The 19,902-nt window shown below is 42.3% G+C and overlaps 1 long non-coding RNA gene across 1 annotated transcript; it reads left to right on the top strand.

The window, feature by feature from the left end:
- Nucleotides 1–12,225: 12,225 nt before the first annotated feature.
- LOC139026022 (uncharacterized) lies at nt 12,226–19,666 on the top strand. Its single transcript, XR_011477731.1, has 3 exons — nt 12,226–12,455; nt 13,794–13,945; nt 19,544–19,666. It is a non-coding gene; the product is annotated as an uncharacterized lncRNA (long non-coding RNA).
- The last annotated feature ends 236 nt before the right edge of the window (nt 19,667–19,902 follow it).

The raw sequence follows: 19,902 nt of genomic DNA, 5'->3' as shown, positions 1-19,902 counted from the left end.
AATAGAATGGAACAAAACAGAATGGAGTAGAATTTTATAGAATAATAAGGATCAAGGAAACCAGGGTGTTTTCAGCAGTGTACAATTGCAGTATACTTAAAATTACCATTTAAAGCACAAAACACAATGTAGCCTACAATTAAAAGTATATATCCAATGGCTATGTTCAATCTGGGAGAGGAGCCCTAGAGCCTGATTGTGTTCCTCTCCCCTTCAGAAGGAAAGGGCCACATACAGATATCAATTATTTATAAACAGATCATTTAGAGTTTGCAGCAAGACACCTTTTGCAACAGAGAAGAAATATAACAAATAAGAGAGTGTGGGAAGGAAACGGGCATATGGGCATAGTTCTGAATGTGCCAAAGCGAAGGAAGCATACGTTGGGGGCAGAATCAAAACAATAAAGCTGATTTATACTTCTCCAAATGATGTTCCTGTAATCGAGTCAATTCCCTCTAAATCCATTTACCATGTTTGGAGAATGAGGCCCCGGGAGCGCTTTGATGATGTAATGCCCCATACAGGTTTAGAAGACTTTATTCTTAATCCAGACCTCCGTTGTCCCACAGGAGATCAATGGGGGTGGTGCCAGATCAATAGTATTACATACAAATCTATGTCACTTTCCCACCAAACTGTGCTGGCACATGCTATATCTCCCTGCCAGCTGCCCAGCCAACTTCCAAAGTAGGGCAAAGCAGGCTAGCTGACTCCAATAGACACTCATAATGGTAAACACATGCATACTGCTGTCTTAGTTAATGAGATGGACAACCAGAACGCTTTGAAGGGAAAGAAAAGGTTTGCATACAAAATACAACATTAAATCATATTACACATGAAATATGGAATACTTTGCTATATTTCTTCTTACAACTGTGTCTTGTGTATCACTTTCATGTTTTTTTAAAGAGGAGTACATATGTTAATACTAGCTTTTTCACATGAAAGCTGTTATATATTATATATGAAGAAAGGTTAACAGTCTAAATATGTGGATTGTATAAAGAGAGAATGGGGATTGTGGGTAAAGAGCCCTGAGGAGTTGTGTTTTATGGTTCCTGGCTGTGGGACTATGTGTTTCCATGTTCACTGTGTAACGCCTGTGCTTTCATTACAGATAGAAGCATCATCTGGGTAAACCATGGTTTAGGTGAAACAAAAATTAGAGAGAAGACCTTGCTGTCAAAACAAGCGGAAGAGATACATATAAACAAGGATCTTTATTTAAATAGGTCCCCTCTGTCATCTCCCTCATCTACCCCCCCTCCTGCACAGACTGGTATGAGTGTAACCACATAGGGGTTAAATCCATTGCGCCATAAAACCCGGAGCTGTTCATAAAATGGAGGAATAAGAAGCAGAAATAATATTTCAAGTATGATTAGTTCATCCGCAGGGCACCTTGTGCGATTGAGAAAGGGGGTGAGAGGGGAGGGGGCATTGTGCACGGCGAGCAGTAAATTATATCTAGCCTTTGAATGATTCCTGCAGATCCTATTACGACAGTGAGGAGGGGGTGGGGGGGGGTTGGAAGGGGTTGGGGGGAGAGAAGGGGCAGTTGGGAGAGAGAGAAGCAGCAGAACGAATCGGATGAATTCTGTTTCCAGCTGTCTGAATGGGGGTGGGTGGAGGGGTTGGGGGGTGATGTGTGTTGGGGGCCAGTAGCAGCGGGGAGGTTGGCTAAGGGATGGGCAGGGAAGGGGTGAGAAAATAAAATATGCATTTGTTCCCGATCCAAAAACACTGTTTTGATAACATACACTTACCAAAACACACACAAAATATATTTTTTCTTTGTTATTCACTCCATCTCTCCTGTTCCCACCAGCTCCCTTCAAAATGAGGAAAACAAAGTGTATGTATCCATCTTCTATCTCATTTGAACAGTCCCCCGCCCTCTGCTGCTGTGTACCCTGAATATTTGAGAGGCTCTTGTCTCCCATTCGTCATCTTGCCTAGTGAAATAGTAGCTGACACTAGCCGTTGCGTTAGTGTGCTGCTGCTGGAGATTGCCTTCGCAGGAGACATTCTGCATTTATTCACCCCACTCCTCTTTTTGGAGAGCAGTCACCCAAATACTGTGCATCATCAGTCCATTTCCTCTCCAGGCGATTAAAACACACATAAGGAAAATCATCTCTGCAGCACTTTCCAATTGTATGGTGCTCTGTGAAAAGAATATGTATACAGGTAACAGAAGAGGCAATATAGTGCAATTATCTGGATGAACAATAATCATATTTGAGATAACTCTAACAACAGCTTTGGTTGAATCTAACTGCTGCAAAAGTGTGTACCAGTTACTTGTACACCATTAGTTCTTACCAGTGGAGGGGAGGAAGACATGTGATGACACAAAGTAAGACTAGCTATATTGTTATTTGATAAGCTGATCAGTTCGATTTAAGACTTATCACTCCAAACCTCAGCAACTCTGTCAATAATAGCTTACATGTCTGTTTTTAACATGCTTATTACATGCTTGAAATGATGCAATTCAGGATGAAACAACTTTATAATGCTATTCATTAACCATCAATCACGTCTAAAAATAATCCTACTCTCAGAGTGTGTTGAGCGGAGATAGTTTTATAGAAGAATTTACTGACACAACTGTTGACATCAGTCACTTGTTCCAGGAGCTCAACATTCTCTGGGTATGAGATATGTAAACAGGTGAGCTCTGACAGAGATATGATCACCATCAGTCACCTGTCTGCCAGCATCACATTACACTACGGACGTAGAATCTTAATTTGAGCCAGTTTGCTACAGCAGAAAAATTATTCTGCAGCAACAGGAAATTTGAATTATTATGTAGATTATGATTCATGGACATTTTTGTAGGGGTTGATACTGTACATTTTTCGTAAGGGAAAATCAAGCATTTCAGGAAAGTTCTCCTGCAACAAAATTAAGATCCTACATCTGTACATGTCATATGCCAGCTCCTAACCACAAAAATCTGCCCAATGACAGCAATTCCCTGCCCACTCACCCATGTACAGAGGGCCTGAGTAGATTCCACTCAGGTTGGGGATCAAATATCACACAGTATCAGTCCTCACACTATATAACATAGGAAATAAAGGCTTGTCATATCAACACAAACMAGGAATGCTTTCACAGAGCTTACAGTGTGACCCAGAATGAGAGTAGGGAATGGTAGCCATGTGTTTTTACTCATGTAAAATGTGTTAAATTACCTCATGCCTGTCCCTCTTGTCCAATGTCCCTGTTCTGTAAMAGCTGTTGTACTTATKYATTAGAATATTAATTAAGTCCCATTTGAACGCAACGTGTTGGGAGGGATACAAAATGGGTGAGAGGGGCCGGACATTTAAYGCAGAAYATTAATAATAACAGGGGAGGAGCARGGGGAAATTAAAATGAAGGAGTTCTGCACCCYACCTCCCACTTTAATTGCAAATTTGAATTTCCTATAATGGATTCTGWCATCTCAAGTCACCAAAATCCATCATTCTGAAGGGTATTATTCCTCAATTAACCTGTCACCCCACCATGTCCCACGTCTTTCTGCGGGGCCTGTTCAAAAGAAATTAAGAATTTGAATTACCTTCAAATGTAAAGCAGATTGATAATTCACTCTCCCACACACACAGCCTTGTCTCTGCTCTCTGCTTCCTATTCTGACTGCAGCACAGGGCCCTGCTCAGGGAGAGGGCCCCTGGCTGGTAAGACCGCAACTTCTCCATTCATTTGTAGTTCTAACATTTCAATTCATTCCTTGACCTTGACGATTGCATCTCCTTTTCTGCAGCGAGTAGTGCAGTACACCAACATTCTAATTTTAGCTGGGTTTTATGCAACCTGAGCAGGTTATTCATGCTTTACTAACATAGTAGAGATGAAACACACATAATATCATGAATAGGTCAGGATACGGAGTAATAAAGAAATCACTAATGATGGTAAGAATAAAAAATGGTTGCCCTGATACAATATGCATGCTTTTCTTATATTCAGTGTGTTTCATATGCTATGTGTCACTATATTGCTGTTTTGTCTGAGGTGAACCCCAGCTATCTTTGCTCCAGATGTAGATTTAATGAATAAATCACAGGTTCCTGTTCATCAGTGTAATGAATAGTGTTTCTGCACTCCTGGGTGTCACTGGGATGGTTTTATAGTATGGGCTAGGGAAAGGTCTGCCCCCCAGTGAGCTCATAAGCTTGGCTTTCACACTGGCTATGCGGTCAAGATCACTCCTACAATAAGCATATCGATTTTGAAATGGGGTTTCTTTGTACAAAAATATGTGTTGTGTAGGCCTATAGTATTCCTTTAGAACCGCTGGAATATACACACACATTCTGTAAATTGTCTGCGTAGCTTTTGACCAACGCACATTTTACAGTAATTCTCTCACATGTTCTATCCTGACATTATTGTAGCCTACATTACTACTATTGAACAAACTGCTGTATATAAATCATATTAATTCACTATTAAAATGTCTGATTATTCAACGTATCTATGCCACTAGGTATTGTGTAGAGATGGCAACTTGTCATGTGTGGAGCTCCCCATCTCTTAGCTTGACTCTCTAAAACTTATATCACTGAAACTCAGGTTGAAATGAAATGATACGGGAAATAAAACAGAAAGGTATTATATGGTTGTCTATTTCTATTGAAGTAAATTGAAATCTTTAATTTTCCATCCTCTTTCCTTTTTCTAGGACATTGTGTTATTGGTTATTGTGTACCACATTGGAAAGCATGTGCACCCAACATCCTTGAGCGAGAGCGAGAGAGCGAGAGAGAGAGAGAGAGAGAGAGAGAGAGAGAGAGAGAGAGAGAGAGAGAGAGAGAGAGAGAGAGAGAGACAGAGAGAGAGGACTGTGTACTTCTTTCCCTCCTTCAATCTCCATCTTTCATAATGAGCTTGACACACAAAAGGAGAAATTAATCAGCAACCATTCAAATGCAGCCTTGACATTACATGGTTTTCAACATTTTCAACCATTGCAGCAATTACTGTCTTTTATTAGAGTAAAGAGCCATTCACAAAGGGTCCGTTGTGGAACAAAGCCTGACAGCCAGTGTTTCCACACTGCTGAAGCTCAGGAAGGTAAAGAGAGAGAYGTCTTATTGACAACATCTTGTTTTGCTTTGGAACATTCAAAYCTTTGTCTGGMTGCTTTTCYTATCAGTGTGATGACAAGTTGTAACAATTATTTATTTCTCAATTAAATACRTTGTCAATTYTTWCATCTTAATGAGTCAAATGCRTTATTTTCTTTCCACAATGTGGAATGAGATGTTTTACAAGACAAGAATAGATTACATTCAAAGCACCACTATAATCAACTATCTTGAGWAATGTTCTGTATACAATAGTGCAAAACTGTCACCAGTTAGCAGTGAAGGCTTGGTTCTTTTGTGTTGTAAGGATGCCTCTTCAAAAGGACTTATTTGTCCTGTTTCTCGTTTGACAGTCTGAAATTAAGAGACTGCTTGATTAGAGACATATGACCGATGTATTGAGAGGTTTGTGTGTGCTCCTACTAGATTCCATCACCCCCACATCCAAAGAAACAAGCAAAGAACGGGTGATATGGGCTTCGGACAAGAGGAAAGTGTGGAGAGACATGGCAAATGATACTGAGCATAAAAATGAGCTGTAGAGATGGACAGAAAAAAACAGACAAATTAAAAAGATAAGGCACCTGCCTTCTGGCGCAATACAAGACTAGCTGGCAGCCATGTAGCTGTTGATTCTTCTTTATTTTTGCAATAATTCAAATTTAATTAAAGACTGGGGGAGAAAATGGCCTGAGCTGATGGTATAATGAGTTGCCAAGGGACATCTTTGTAATAATCTCAGTTTGTAACAAAGATGTAGCCAAGTCGTGGTTGGCTTGTGAGTCACTGGGCCTTCGTGGCCACATCCATTGCCCAGAAAAATCCCACTGACCCTTAGAACCGCATTCCTTTTTACTTCATTTTCAGATATAACTGATTACATCATTTTAGCTTTCAGCCCTAATCGACAACAGGGAACTCAGAAGAAATGGAAATCACAGCATTCGTCATTTGCCAAGGTCTCATTTATCTTGGAGTGATATTCAGTTTTTAAATTGTGCAGGAGCTAGCTGGAGCCATGCTCCTGCAACTTGGGTCAAAGAGAGAGCTAGGCTCCAGCACTTACAGGTCCAAAGAGAAAAGTATGATAAAAAGTATGATAAACCAAGGTTAGGGTTTGGGTTGACATAAAGCTAGGGTCAGGGTTGATGCTAGGGTTAGGGTTGAAATGTTGGCAAATTTATTGAAAATGAAACACAGAAATTTCTAATTTACAAAAGTATTCACATCCCTGAGTCAATACATGTTAGAATCACCTTCGGCAGTGATTACAGCTGTGAGTCTCTGGTTAAGTCTCTAAGAACTTTGCAGACCTGAATTGTACAATATTTGCACATTATTCTTTTAAAAATTCTTCAAGCTCTGTCAATTTGGTAGTTGATCATTGCTAGACAGACATTTTTAAGTCCTGCCATAGATTTTCAAGCCGATTTAAGTCAAAACTGTAACTTGGCCACTCAGGAACATTCAATGTCGTCTTGGTAAGCAACTCCAGTGTACATTTGGCCTTTACATTTGTTCGTCTTGGTAAGCAACTCCAGTGTACATTTGTCCTCCAGTGTACATTTGGAATTAATCTCCCAGTGTCTGGTGGAAAGCAGACTGAATCAGGTTTTCCTCTAGGATTTTGCCTGTTCTTAGCTCCATTCCGTGTCTTTTTATCCTGAAAAAGTCCCCAGTCCATAAAGATTACAAGTGTACCCATTACATGATGCAGCCACCACTATGCTTGAAAATATGCAGAGTGGTACTCAGTAATGTGTTGTATTGGATTTGCCCCAAACATAACACTTTGTATTCCGGACAAAAATATATATGCTTTGCCACATTGTTGGAATGTTTTACTTTAGTGCCTTGTTGCAAAAAGGATGCATGTTTTTGAATATTTTTTATTCTGTACAGGCTTCCTTCTTTTTGCTCTGTCAATTAGGTTAGTATTGTGGAGTATCTACAATATTGTTGATCCATCCTCAGTTTTCTCCTATCACAGCCATTAAACTTTGTAACTGTTTTCAAGTCACCATTGGCCTCATGGCTAAATCCCTGAGCGGTTTCCTTCCCCTCCGGCAACTGAGTTAGAAAGAACATCTATCTTTGTAGTAATTGGGTGTATTGATACACCATCCAAAGTCTTCACCATGCTCAAAGAGATTTTCTGTGTCTGCCAATAGGTGCCCTTCTTTGCGAGGCATTGGGCGACTACATGATACTCAAATTTTCCCTAAACCCATCATGAGGTTCCTACAACCAAGCATATGAATTAAAGTTTACAACGCAGGTGCACACAGGTGGAGCAACACATTTCAGGTGACAGACAGTGACTTTCAATATTGTCTTGCACACTCTTGCCTGCATCTAGCTGATATAGGATGTAATCATTAGTCCAACAGTTGCAAACAAGAGTTTTGATTGGACAAATTAATGTATGTTTATCCCCGTTTTGTTCTGTTTGCTTACGTTTAAGAAACGTTTTTCAAAAGAATCGGCAGAATGAATACACCCCTGATCACGAGTAAGCACAGTTCACATTATAGCAGCCACGTTGTATTCCTTCTTGCATCTATGCGCTCTCCTCCTCTCACCTCTTCCCTTAGCTTGTGGACTTCAATGCACAACACTGTATGTGACCAGGCGAAAAAACCTTTCCAAGCCAAACCGCTACACACAGCCTACATCATTGTCACCATATTAGCTAAAGTAACGTCATAATCAGCATAGCTAATAGAACTAACGCGTTAGTAAACCTGCTACAATCATGCAGTTATGTTACAGTGTACAGTCAGTAAGCAGTTACACCGGTGGGCCCCGGTGGCATTAAATTAGTAATACCAAAAGCTTACCTTGACTTGGAAGAGTTGTTGTGTGGGAAAGTGTTGTGTGGGAAAGTCATAGCAGCATCCCTCTGTTTGAGCAGGATGTTTCAGTGGGCTAAACTAGCTAGCTGCATTTGCTAGCAAAGTAAGTGAAACTGAAAGTGAAAAAAATGAGGAAATCTCTCTCTATTCCTCTTTTGCTTCTCCTTCATTTGGGAAGAAATTAATTTGTTCTATTGTCTTTCGCTCTCTTTGAGTCAACTACTCACTACATTTCATACATTGCAGTCCTAGCTAGCTGTAGCTTATGCTTTTAGTACTAGATTAATTCTCCGATCCTTTAATTTGGTGGACAACATTTCAGTTCATGCTGCAAGAGCTCTGATAGGCTGGAGGACGTCCTCCGGAAGTTGTCATAATTAATGTGTAAGTCTATGGAAAGGGTGAGAACCATGAGCCTCCTAGGTTTTGCATTGTAGTCAATGTACACAGAGGAGGACGGAAACTATCTGTCCTCCGGCTACATCATGGTCCTACCCTACAGAGTGCTGTTGAGGCTACTGGAGACCTTTGCAAAATAGTGTGTTCTTTTTTAAAACTTTTCCTCCTTTTTCCTTTTCCTCCCCAATTGGTAGTTACAGTCTTGTCTCATTGCTGCAACTCCCCTACGGACTCGGGAGAGGTGAAGGTCGAGAGCCTTGCGTCCTCCAAAACACGACCCTGCCAAGCCGCACTGCTTCTTGACACACTGCTCGCTTAACCCGGAAGCCAGCCGCATCAATGTGTCAGAGGAAACACCGTCCAGCTGGCAACTGAAGTCACCTTGCAGGCGCCCGGCCCACCACAAGGAGTCGCTAGAGCACGATGGGAAAAGGAAATCCCGGCCAGCCAAACCCTGCCCTAATCCGGATGACGCTGGGCCAATTGTGCACCGCCTCATGGGTCTCCTGGTCACGACACAGCCTGGGATCGAACCCGGTTATATTTGGAAAGAAAATGGTTCTACATGGAACCATCAAGGGTTCTTCAAAGGTTTCTCCTATGGGGACCGCCAAATAACCCTTTTAGGTTCTAGATAGCACCTTTTTTCTAAGAGTGCAGCATCACCCTAATCTTGGCATAAGCCAAATATGGCTCCTCCACCTCTGAATTCCCATTCAAACCCTGGTGATATCCAAAATGAGAGACATGATGCTATTATCACCAAGAACAGAGATGGCACAAGGCAACAACACAAGGTAAACAACAGTACAGTACGTCAACCTAAAAACAGAAGACACTTTTAACTAAAGCTGTCAACACATAGACCTATTTGCATGCAGTGCTTCCACTAGATTCCTACTCAAGAATATTGACAAGATGTTGCAATGTCAAAGGTGATTATTTCAAAACATGAAAAATAAGGAAAGGCTTTTATTGAATCTCACAAATTTGCACAAATTCCAGCCTCCGAGGCATCAGCCTAATCGGAACTTGTTGTTACACAATCCACTAAACTCTGCAGGTGATTATGTTTCACAGCATTCAATAGTCTACTGTGAAGTGATTAAAGCCTGTCTCTCTTGGACTGGTGATAATCAATCTAACCTTCATACACTGACTATTTATCCAACCAGAACATTTACTGCATATGCAGAAAATTAATAAGAACTGGAAATTGATAAATACAATGGATAGTGTCATGATATGCACAGAATAGGGAGATCAACAAGGTGTATGTACAATTTCCTTTGAGATTATCAGGAAAGGTTATGGATGAATGTGATTTGCAAGCAGCTTTTTATTGGTTTGTGTTGCACTGCATTAGCAAAACAGAGATCTCACAGGCATGCAATATTGTCTTTGTGAATTAAACAGTTTCCCCAGGGCAAGCAGATTTTAACAATTTGTCCAGTTCCCGTTGTGACACAGGGTCTTATAAATATTTATGAGGCTCAGAAGCTCTGCAGTTCACAGCACATTATAAGAAATAATATTGTTAGCAATCAGTTTCAGTATCTCTTATTCATCATGCACCCTGATAGCCGTTTTAGGCCATGGAGTTTAAGGCAGGAAACAAATATGCTCATAATAAACAGGAATAGAGGGAAGGCAATTTTCAAGTCAATAATCGAGTAATATAGCAATCATGTGGCTTTCAGCACGCTTTGCCTTATGATTCTCAACATGAACACATTCCAAGCTTTCTGAGCAGAGAGGAGCAGCTTATAACTATCAATATATTCTACCCATTACTTTCTATTCTTCATAAAACAAAGGACCTTTGGAAATTCAATTTCAATAAAGTGTCCTATATTTGCAAGGAAAAAAAGGTTCCAAGGAGATGAAACCACTGTGCAGGGAGAATGTTATGAGAACATCAGACCACATGGGCTATTTTCAATTGTAAGGGCCAGACAGAAACAGGCAAAGTGACCATACCTGGAATAAGGTGCAAGTTAAACAATTATAATAACACACAATCTGGACCTTCCACTTTCTGATCTGTACAGTAGTACAGGTACAGTAGCAGCCTATAGAGAAATCTGGAAGAGACAGTCATTTAGTTTTTTATTGCTTTTAATATTGCATTTTGCATTATACATGTGTGACTGTCACTAAAACAAATAGTTTTACTTTAATTCATCACTGCCTACAAAGGTTGTCACACTCAAATGATATTTGCATCTGCTAGTCCCAAACGACAAAAGGACAACAAAGAGGAGAGTCCAAGGGACAGTAATGCTCGCTAGTCACAACCAAACGGCTAGTTAGTTGTGCAAGTTTCCATGGAAATCTGGGACTTTCACTCCCAAAACAAACACTGGTTCACGCCTCTTCGTGGCAATGTGTACACTGTGATTGGTTCTAAAGAAAAAGCGCTACGCAAAATCATTGCCTGATTGGCTAGTTTCACTGTTGGAACTTGAACTGACAGGATGTGCAGGTGCAGAAGCGGGAGATGGGGGCTTCCAGGCGGGTAACGTTAGAACGTGATGACAGCGGATAAAACGGAACATAATAAGTTTACCACTGCATTTATAATGCAAAGTAGAAGGGAGACTTTCACTTGCTGAACGACATGAGGTTGATTAAATCTGTGCAAGGCGNAATTTCCTTTGAGATTATCAGGAAAGGTTATGGATGAATGTGATTTGCAAGCAGCTTTTTATTGGTTTGTGTTGCACTGCATTAGCAAAACAGAGATCTCACAGGCATGCAATATTGTCTTTGTGAATTAAACAGTTTCCYCWGGGCAAGCAGATTTTAACAATTTGTCCAGTTCCCGTTGTGACRCAGGGTCTTATAAATRTTTATGAGGCTCAGAAGCTCTGCAGTTCACAGCACATTATAAGAAATAATATTGTTAGCAATCAGTTTCAGTATCTCTTATTCATCATGCACCCTGATAGCCGTTTAAGGCCATGGAGTTTAAGGCAGGAAACAAATATGCTCATAATAAACAGGAATAGAGGGAAGGCAATTTTCAAGTCAATAATCTAGTAATATAGCAATCATGCGGCTTTCAGCACGCTTTGCCTTATGACTCTCAACATGAACACATTCCAAGCTTTCTGAGCAGAGAGGAGCAGCATATAACTATCAATATATTCTGCCCATTACTTTCTATTCTTCATGAAACAAAGGACCTTTCGAAATTCAATTTCAATAAAGTGTCCTATATTTGCAAGGGAAAGAGGTTCCAAGGAGATGAAACCACTGTGCAGGCAGAATGTTATGAGAACATCAGACCACATGGGCTATTTTCAGTTGTAAGGGCCAGACATAAAAAGCAAAGTGTGATATCACTGACCATACCTGGAATAAGGTGCAAGTAAAACAATTATAATAACACACAATCTGGACACTCCATTTTCTGATCTGTACAGTAGTACAGGTACAGTGGTAGCCTATAGAGAAATCTGGAATAGATAATCATTTCGTTTTTTGTTGCTTTTAATATTGCATTTAGCATTATACATGTGTGACAGTCACTAAAACAAATAGTTCTACTTTAATTCATCAATACCTAAAAAGGTTGTCACACTCAAACGACATTTGCATCTGCCAGTCCCAAACGACAAAGGACAACAAAGGGGACAGTCCAACCGACAGTAATGCACGCTCGTCATAACCCAACCGCTAGTTAGCTGTGCAAGTTTCCATGGAAATCTGGGACTTTCACTCCCAAAACAAAATTGGTTCACGCCTCCTCGTGGCAATGTTTACACTGTGATTGGTTCTAAAGACAACGCGCTACGCAAAATCATTGCCCGATTGGCTAGTATCTATGTTGGAAGTGGAACTGACAGGATGTGCAGGTGCAGAAGCGGGAGATGGGGGCTTCCAGGCGGGTAACGTCAGAATGTGGTGACAGCGGATAAAAACGGAACATAATAAGTTTACCACTGCATTTATAATGCAAAGTAGAAGGGAGACTTTCACTTGCTGAACGACATGAGGTTGATTAAATCTGTGCAAGGCGTCTCATATAGCCACTTGGCATATCCGAAACCGAATGAAATGATAAGCAGCTGGAGTGCAACAGGTAACGTTAGCTAGCTAACGTTACATTATTATGAAGACAACACAACTATGTTGACGTTAGCTGGCTATTAGCCAAATAATTATATAGCTATAAGCTAACGTTACTTATTTGGCTGTCAACGTTTGGCGACCTCGTAGTCTTTCATGAAGTTGATACTGCCTGTGGGTTTATAGCCATATCCTGGAAAACACTTTTGTCACTGTTTGTCAAAGTAGCTAGCTGGGTTGCTGCTACTATCTATCCATCTCATTCAGGAGATCTAGCTGAGGCTCGTGATGCAAAACACTGCCACAAAGATTTGAAATGAAGTTTGTGCCTCAGATAGGTGCGTGCTGTTTGCAGTTTGTGAAGTTAGCTAGTTCTAAATGTAATTTAAATGCATTAGCCTGATTTGTTAATGAACTAAACATTTTATACAAACTTGTGGCTAAACCTCCCGTTAAAGGGATGTTTTATCTCTTTCTCACTCTCTTGCTCTCCTCCTTGCTCCTTGCTTTCTCTCTCCATCTCGACCTGGAGTTGGTTCAATCTAATCCAGAATATGACTTGGTCAGAAGTGAGATAAGRAAGATTGGGGGTGGTGTTGTGTAAACATCAATATGAATTAAATGGACAGCACCACCTCTATCAAGATCATCCTCCAGGTCAAGGCTACTCTGCAGCAAGATATGATTTCTTCTCATTTCTTTTTTCATTACTTATTTTCCTTTCCATGATTTCAGAAGATTTTGATGCAGCTCACTCACACATACCCACAAATAGAGTTGTTTTAAACCTCTGAGTTTTGGGCATTTTCATTTGTTCTTTKCCYCAAATCTCACCTGCTCCTTTGGTGCACAGTTTCTCTTTATCTGCCATTGTTATAAYKTATTAGTTGTCGGAGTGAAATGTGTTTTATAGGCCGCTCCTCAAAGAGAGACTATGCTGCTATGCTCCCTAGATTAATTACTGCTGTTAGAGAGAATATAACAAGGCATTGTGGTCTGAAGCAAGGGGCTCTGGGTAGGTTTTTTCAGCACATAATTAAAAATGATGRAGTGAAAAACAAGGGCTTTACGCACCTGAGGATTCAGGTATGTTATTAAAGCCATTTATTGTGTGGGCTGCTGCACTTCTGGACAGTCACAGTTCCTATGAGAGTAGCTGACGAGCATCAGTGGCCAGCTCAGACACTGATGCCTGCACTGAAACCCATCACTGTTTTTTTACGGCGTCTCTCTCTACATAGTACTGTAGGCAATGTCACAATTTTCAGTTTTAGTTTAGTTTGTCATTGTGAGACATGGTGTCCATGCATCAGTTGTGTTGATGGTAATATGTGTTTATTTGTGTTGATAGATTACCGGTCTGGCTTAGGGGATCATGGCTACTCCAGTGAGACTCAGCGGCCAGCTGAGATTCAGAAACTCCTTGTGGAATTCCGGACCCTTTACCACGAGCGCCTTCGACGCATTGACCAATCGGATGACAGCCGGGAGGAGGCTCTGCAGGTAAACTGGTAATGGCGGTGACGCTCCTTGGATGTGCTGGGGCAAGTGTGTTATTTCAACTAATGAACTGATCTTGCAATGTGATGCATATGTGTGAGGATAAACTAGAAAATGGTTAGACCTACATCATGATGCAGACACTTAGTGACAGGCCTTTTATGGCAACTGTAACTGCTGGCCCTGCATGTGAAGTCTGAGGAGGGACAACAGACTGGGCCTGACAAGGGCAGGGAGGAAACTTGGTGTTTTAGAGACTTATAATGCTATTAGCCTAGCGCATGGCTGCTAAAAGGTATAGTGCCATAATGAAAGCATGACAGGTTGATCAATGTTGTTAAGAGAATTACTGTCTTTACATCAAAAAGCTTTTTGGGTTATTTTTTAACTATCCCATTAAGTGGCCTTTATTGAATATCTTTAGATCTCGGGAAAATGTACCTTTTAGTCGATGCTCATCAGTAAAAGTGGAATAACATATTTGTTATGACGTAAAAAGTAATTTCCCTACCTGTGCATGCTCTTAGTCCTTGTAAGTCTATTACTAATTCATTTTTCTTCTCCTCAACATTTAAAGATGTGCTATTTTTCATATTCATCTCCACTAAAGAATGATGAAAGTGATGAGGATGAGCCAATTCCGCTGCTCTCTCTCTCCCTCTGTGCATGTCATGTCAGTGGCTATGGGATGGGGTTGGCTGTGTGGGTGGGGGGGTGGCTGCACACCTTGAGGACTGGGCTTGATGACGGCTGATGAAAGTTTTAGTGAGCCAAGCCTGTCTCTTTGACTCTACTCACCAGAGGAAAGCTCCTTCTCTCAGAAGTATCCTCTCCATGGCAAAGCAATGGCAGAGTTTGGAAACAACACAGCCTCTCATTTTAACTGCATTTATCCTCGGTTTGGGGAAATCCTGTTTGATTCACACGGCCTCTGACAGCCTCGGCTCTGGAAACACAAAACAAGCCTTTTAGAACTCTCTTGTCAAGGGTTCAAAGAAGGACTAGTACAGTATATCAACATCTCTATTGCCTATCCTATAATAGTGTTGTTTTGAAAGCAGTGAGCTAAGAGTTTAATTAAATTACATAGCATACACTATCTAGTTTACTTGATAATTACCATCAGAGGGGTATGTCAAACTCATTTAGGTATTTTCAAAATGAGCTCTCTCCAGTTCTGTAAGTTCAACAATGTTTCACTTATTCTGTAGTACATACAGTGCATTTGAAAAGTATTCAGACCCCATGACTTTTTCCACATTTTGTTACATTACAGCCTTATTCAAAAATGTATTTAATATTTTTTCCCCCCTCATCAATCTACACACAATGCCCAATAATGACAAAGTGAAAGCATGTTTTTAGACATTTTTGCACATTTATTAAAAATAAAAAACACAAAAATGTATTTACGTAAGTATTCAGACCCTTTGCTTTGAGTCTCGAAATTGAGCTCAGGTGCATCCTGTTTCCATTGATCATCCTTGAGATGTTTCTACAACTTGATTCGAATCCACCTGAGATAAATTCAATTGATTGGACATGATTTGGAAAGGCACACACCTGTCTATACAAGGTCCCACAGTTGACAGTGCATGTCAGAGCAAAAACTAAGGCATTAGGTCAAAGGAATTGTTCGTAGAGCTCAGAGACAGTGTCGAGGCACAGATCTGGGGAAGGGTACCAAAAAATATATTGAGCATTGAAGGTCCCCAAGAACACAGTGGTCTCCATCATTCTTAAATTGAAGAAGTTTAGAACCACCAAGACTTCCTAGACCTGGCTGCCCAGAAGGACAACCATCTCTGCAGCACTCCACCAATCAGGACTTTATGGTAGAGTGGCCAGACAGAAGCCACTCCTCAGTAAAAGGCACATGACAGCCTTCTTGGAGTTTGCCAAAAGGCACCTAAAGGACTTGCAGACCATGAGAAACAAGATTCTCTGGTCTGATGAAACCAATATTGAACTCTTTGGCCTGAATGCCAAGCGTTACGTCTGGAGGAAACCTGGCATCATCCCTACGGTGAAGCATGGTGGTGGCAGCATCATGCTGTGGGGATGTTTTTCAGTGGCAGGGACTGGGAGACTAGTCAGGATCGAGGGAAAGATGAATGGAGCAAAGTACAGAGAGATCCTTGAAAACCTGCTCCAAAGCGCTCAGGACCTCAGACTGGGGCGAAGGTTCACCTTTCTAACGACCCTACGTACACAGCCAAGACAACGCAGGAGTGGCTTCGGGAGAAGTCTCTGAATGTCCTTGTGTGGCCCAGCCAGAGCCCGGATCTGAACCCGATCGAACATCTCTGGAGAGACCTGAAAAAAGCTGTGCAGCGACACTCCCCATCCAACCTGACATAGCTTGAGAGGATCTGCAGAGAAGAATGGGAGAAAATCCCCAAATACAGGTGTGCCAAGCTTGTATCGTCATACCCAAGAAGACTCAAGGGTGTAATCGCTGCTAAAGGTGCTTCAGCAAAGTACTGAGTAAAGGGTCTGAGTACTTATGTAAATGTGATATTTCCATAAATGTATATATATAATCTAAAACCTGTTTTTGCTTTGTCATTATGGGGTATTGTGTGTTGATTGATGAGGGGAAAAAACAGTTTAATCCATTTTAGAATAAGGCTGTAACATTTCTAAAATGTGGAAATATTCACAGCCCTTGACTTCTTTCCAAATGCTCTGGAAGCCTAGAGTAGACCCATGGCCTGTAAGGACCGTTATTGATGGGTTGTAGACTGTCCCCTGCTCTCTGCCTCAGTACCAGTATGTGTGTGGAGGTGTCTCTTGGACCCCATATCACCTCCCAGTCCCTGGTCCCAGTGGGCCATTTATCTGGCCGTGTTGAGAAGCCCCAACAGCCCTGAGTAGACCCAGTTTAATGGCATTCTGCTGTTTACAAGTGACTGTTTTAGCCACCATTTAGGGAGTGTAAACAGCGGTCCACATTGTAAAAAAGATCCCCTCGAACCCCTTTCCTACCACAAAGACCTCAGTTACCATGCTTTTATCGAGTAACATCTCTTAACCTGACAGAGACTGAAGAGTCGAGCTGCTCCCCAGTGCATTGTGGGTACACAAGCATGTTGGCGATATGAGGTTACTCTTTGACCAATAGAAGGACAAGCCCAGGCTTGATCAATGTATTCTAACACTCCAAACCTCACAGCTAATCCTAATCTGTTACCTACGGTGTTCCATCTGCAGTGAATAACAGAGAGGAGCTATGTGAGGTCTTTGGCTTTACTGGACATTGTGTGATGTGACTTCTTCCACATTTAAGAAAATAAATGATTTATTACTATATCTCACAAGTGCAGTTATGATACAGTGGTGTTGAGCGATGCCATCCATTCAATATCTTCTCAAGGAATATGGGGGCTTGGAAAGGGAGTGTGTAAGTGAAAGCCTTGAAGACTGCTTTAGCAAAGGCCGCACTCTCTGTCAATCCACAGGGATCCTAATGCTTGATGCTTCTAAAAATGAACTGTGTGTGTGCGTGTGTGTGTGCTCACTCCTTAGGAGACAGAGGAGATGTTGAGAGAAGGGTGCGATGAAGATCTGTCTGTTTGTGGTGGGCTGATGTGGCAGACGGCGTGCGTTGGGTGATACTTGATCTGATGTTAATGTGCTGCCGTGTGTGAGGGAGGGAGGGAGTGAGTGTTTGACTGAGTGGAGAGAGGGAGAGAGGGGAGATGGGCAGATAATCCCGTCTGCCTGATGAGATTGAAGGCTGGGATTGATTGATCGCCTAATCATAGGAGGAAATGGGCCTGAAAATGAATGGGACTCTGCCCTTGGCTTGCTGTGGAGCTGGGCGGCTGGGTTGCAGGGGATGTTAGCTGCAGCAAGACATGGCCTTAATGTGCAAGGGAGCTGATTTCATTTGTGTCTGATATACAGTTATACGATCCTGGCTAAATGATCAAAAAAAAAAGGAAGAGGGGGAACATGGAAGGGGTGTAAATCAAGCTTTATTGCTGGAATATTACTTTTTCATGCCGTCTGAAATGGATGCTTTGAGAAAGGTGAAAGAATAAAAATCCAATATGAATTTGAATGTGGTGAGGCTGTGTGGTGGCCGAGATAGCCAGCCGCTGTCCTGGATGCAGCTGGGTGGCTGGGTATTGGTGTTATTGGATTATTATTTATGTCATTATGAAGTTTGCATTATCTTCCTCATGGCCAGGATATTTGTTTTATAAAATTGCTCACAGCTGGGAGGCAGGATTATACACCTAAAAGATAGTATTCTGTGTTCTCTCTCTTTCCCACTTTCTCTCTCTCTCTCTCTCTTATTTTCTCCCCCTCTTTCTCATCCCTCCTGCCCTACCTTTCCTCACACTCTCTCCCTTCTCCCCCCTGCCAGACGTTTCCTAACTCGCTCCCCCTCTCCATTCTTTTTTCCCTCTCACCTGCTCATTCTTTCAAACTGAGGGCAGAATTACTTAACAGAAAGGGKAACCTTTGATGTTGGCAGGACCCATGTTGGTACTCTCAAGGAACCTAATGCTGCTCCTCTCATCTATTAGTCACAGTAAGGACTCCCACATGCGTCTTTGGGGCTAGAGAATTAGCCYAGTGTTTGAAGGGGGAGGACCTTTCCATGTACGGCCCCCAGTTCATAGGGTGTGTGCTGCCAGTGCCCATCACCACGGGCTGATTGAGCTGGTGGGCTGGGCTTTGCATCAGGGCAGCATCAAACMCACCTGTTTGTGTTCTGTTTAAGTGAGGCGGGGCACTTGTCACTTCCACTTCACCTCCATCTCCACTCCTTTAAAAGAGGCTTTGAAAAGCAAATACCCTTCAGTCTGATGGAGCATTTATCTCCATTTCTACCTGACGGCCGACAGAGCCATAATAATTCCTATGTGTCCATCCCGCACTAAATTATCATCTGGGTCCAAACTGTCTGGGCTGTTCTGCAGATAGTCGGCATGTTCCTGCATAGGAATTAGTGTCAGAGCATCCATGTGTCTGGGCTGTGAAGATGCCATGCTAGATCAGAGGTGGCGTATGACTAATAGTACCCCTGGTGTTAGCAGAGCTCTAATATGGGGGGGGGGGGGGGGGGGGGGGGGTGGTTGGGGGGGGGGTTTTCTGGAGCCCCCCCCCCCTCTCCCCTGTTTTGTCTAGGGGGGGGGGGGGGTGGGGGGGGGGGGGGGGGGGGGGGGGGGTTGGATGTCATGTGACAGGTTTTGCCCGAACACCCCCTGCATGTCCTGCTTGATGATCAGAGGGGCTGGCTGTCAGAGAGGGGATGGGGTGGGACAGCAAAGGACACAACAGCAAGCGAGAAGAGTTGTTTCTGTCTCCCTCAAATACCTACCTGACTTACCTACCTGATTACCTACCTGATGCCTACCACTTTCAAACTTTCTCTGACCATCACTGCTTTTTTTGCTGTATTCATACAAAGTGGTGTTTGACAATGTGCTGTGTTTTTCTGAATGGATTTGTTTTAATCCCAACTGTTCACTCAGTCCTCCCTCCATAACAGTGGTGGGTAGCAGCAATCCATTTCAGTGTTGATATTCCAATAAACACCTAACAAAGGTCATGTCTGCTGTGCCCCTCTTCTCTGTCTCCCTCTAGAGCAAGGTGGGCATGCTGCAGTCGTTTGTGCGGGACCAGAGTTAGCAGAATGAGGTTCTGATCCAGGCGCTGGAGGCGGAGGACCGGGCGGTGGAGGGGAGAACAGTCAGCCTTCACAAAGAGCTGGAGGTGAGTGATCAATGGCATTGATCAGCTAGTCAATCCAGCAGTCTATATCCCTCTCTGTTTACACCCTCAGTGCGCTGCTGTGTTAAACTGAGCGTGCTCTAAGCAGCCACCCCAGGGACCCGCTAAAAGCCCGCCTCACACCCGCCATTGATTGACATGTCGATTAGCCTGGAAGCTSTTGACAGTGGGCTTGTTAGCCATCTTAAGCATTAATGATGATGGGGAGTGGT

The sequence above is a fragment of the Salvelinus sp. IW2-2015 genome, unplaced genomic scaffold (genome assembly GCF_002910315.2).
Source record: "Salvelinus sp. IW2-2015 unplaced genomic scaffold, ASM291031v2 Un_scaffold3753, whole genome shotgun sequence".
Classification (NCBI taxonomy): domain Eukaryota; kingdom Metazoa; phylum Chordata; class Actinopteri; order Salmoniformes; family Salmonidae; genus Salvelinus; species Salvelinus sp. IW2-2015.
Note: the sequence above shows the minus strand (reverse complement) of the source record. Positions and strands in the feature narration are given on the sequence as shown.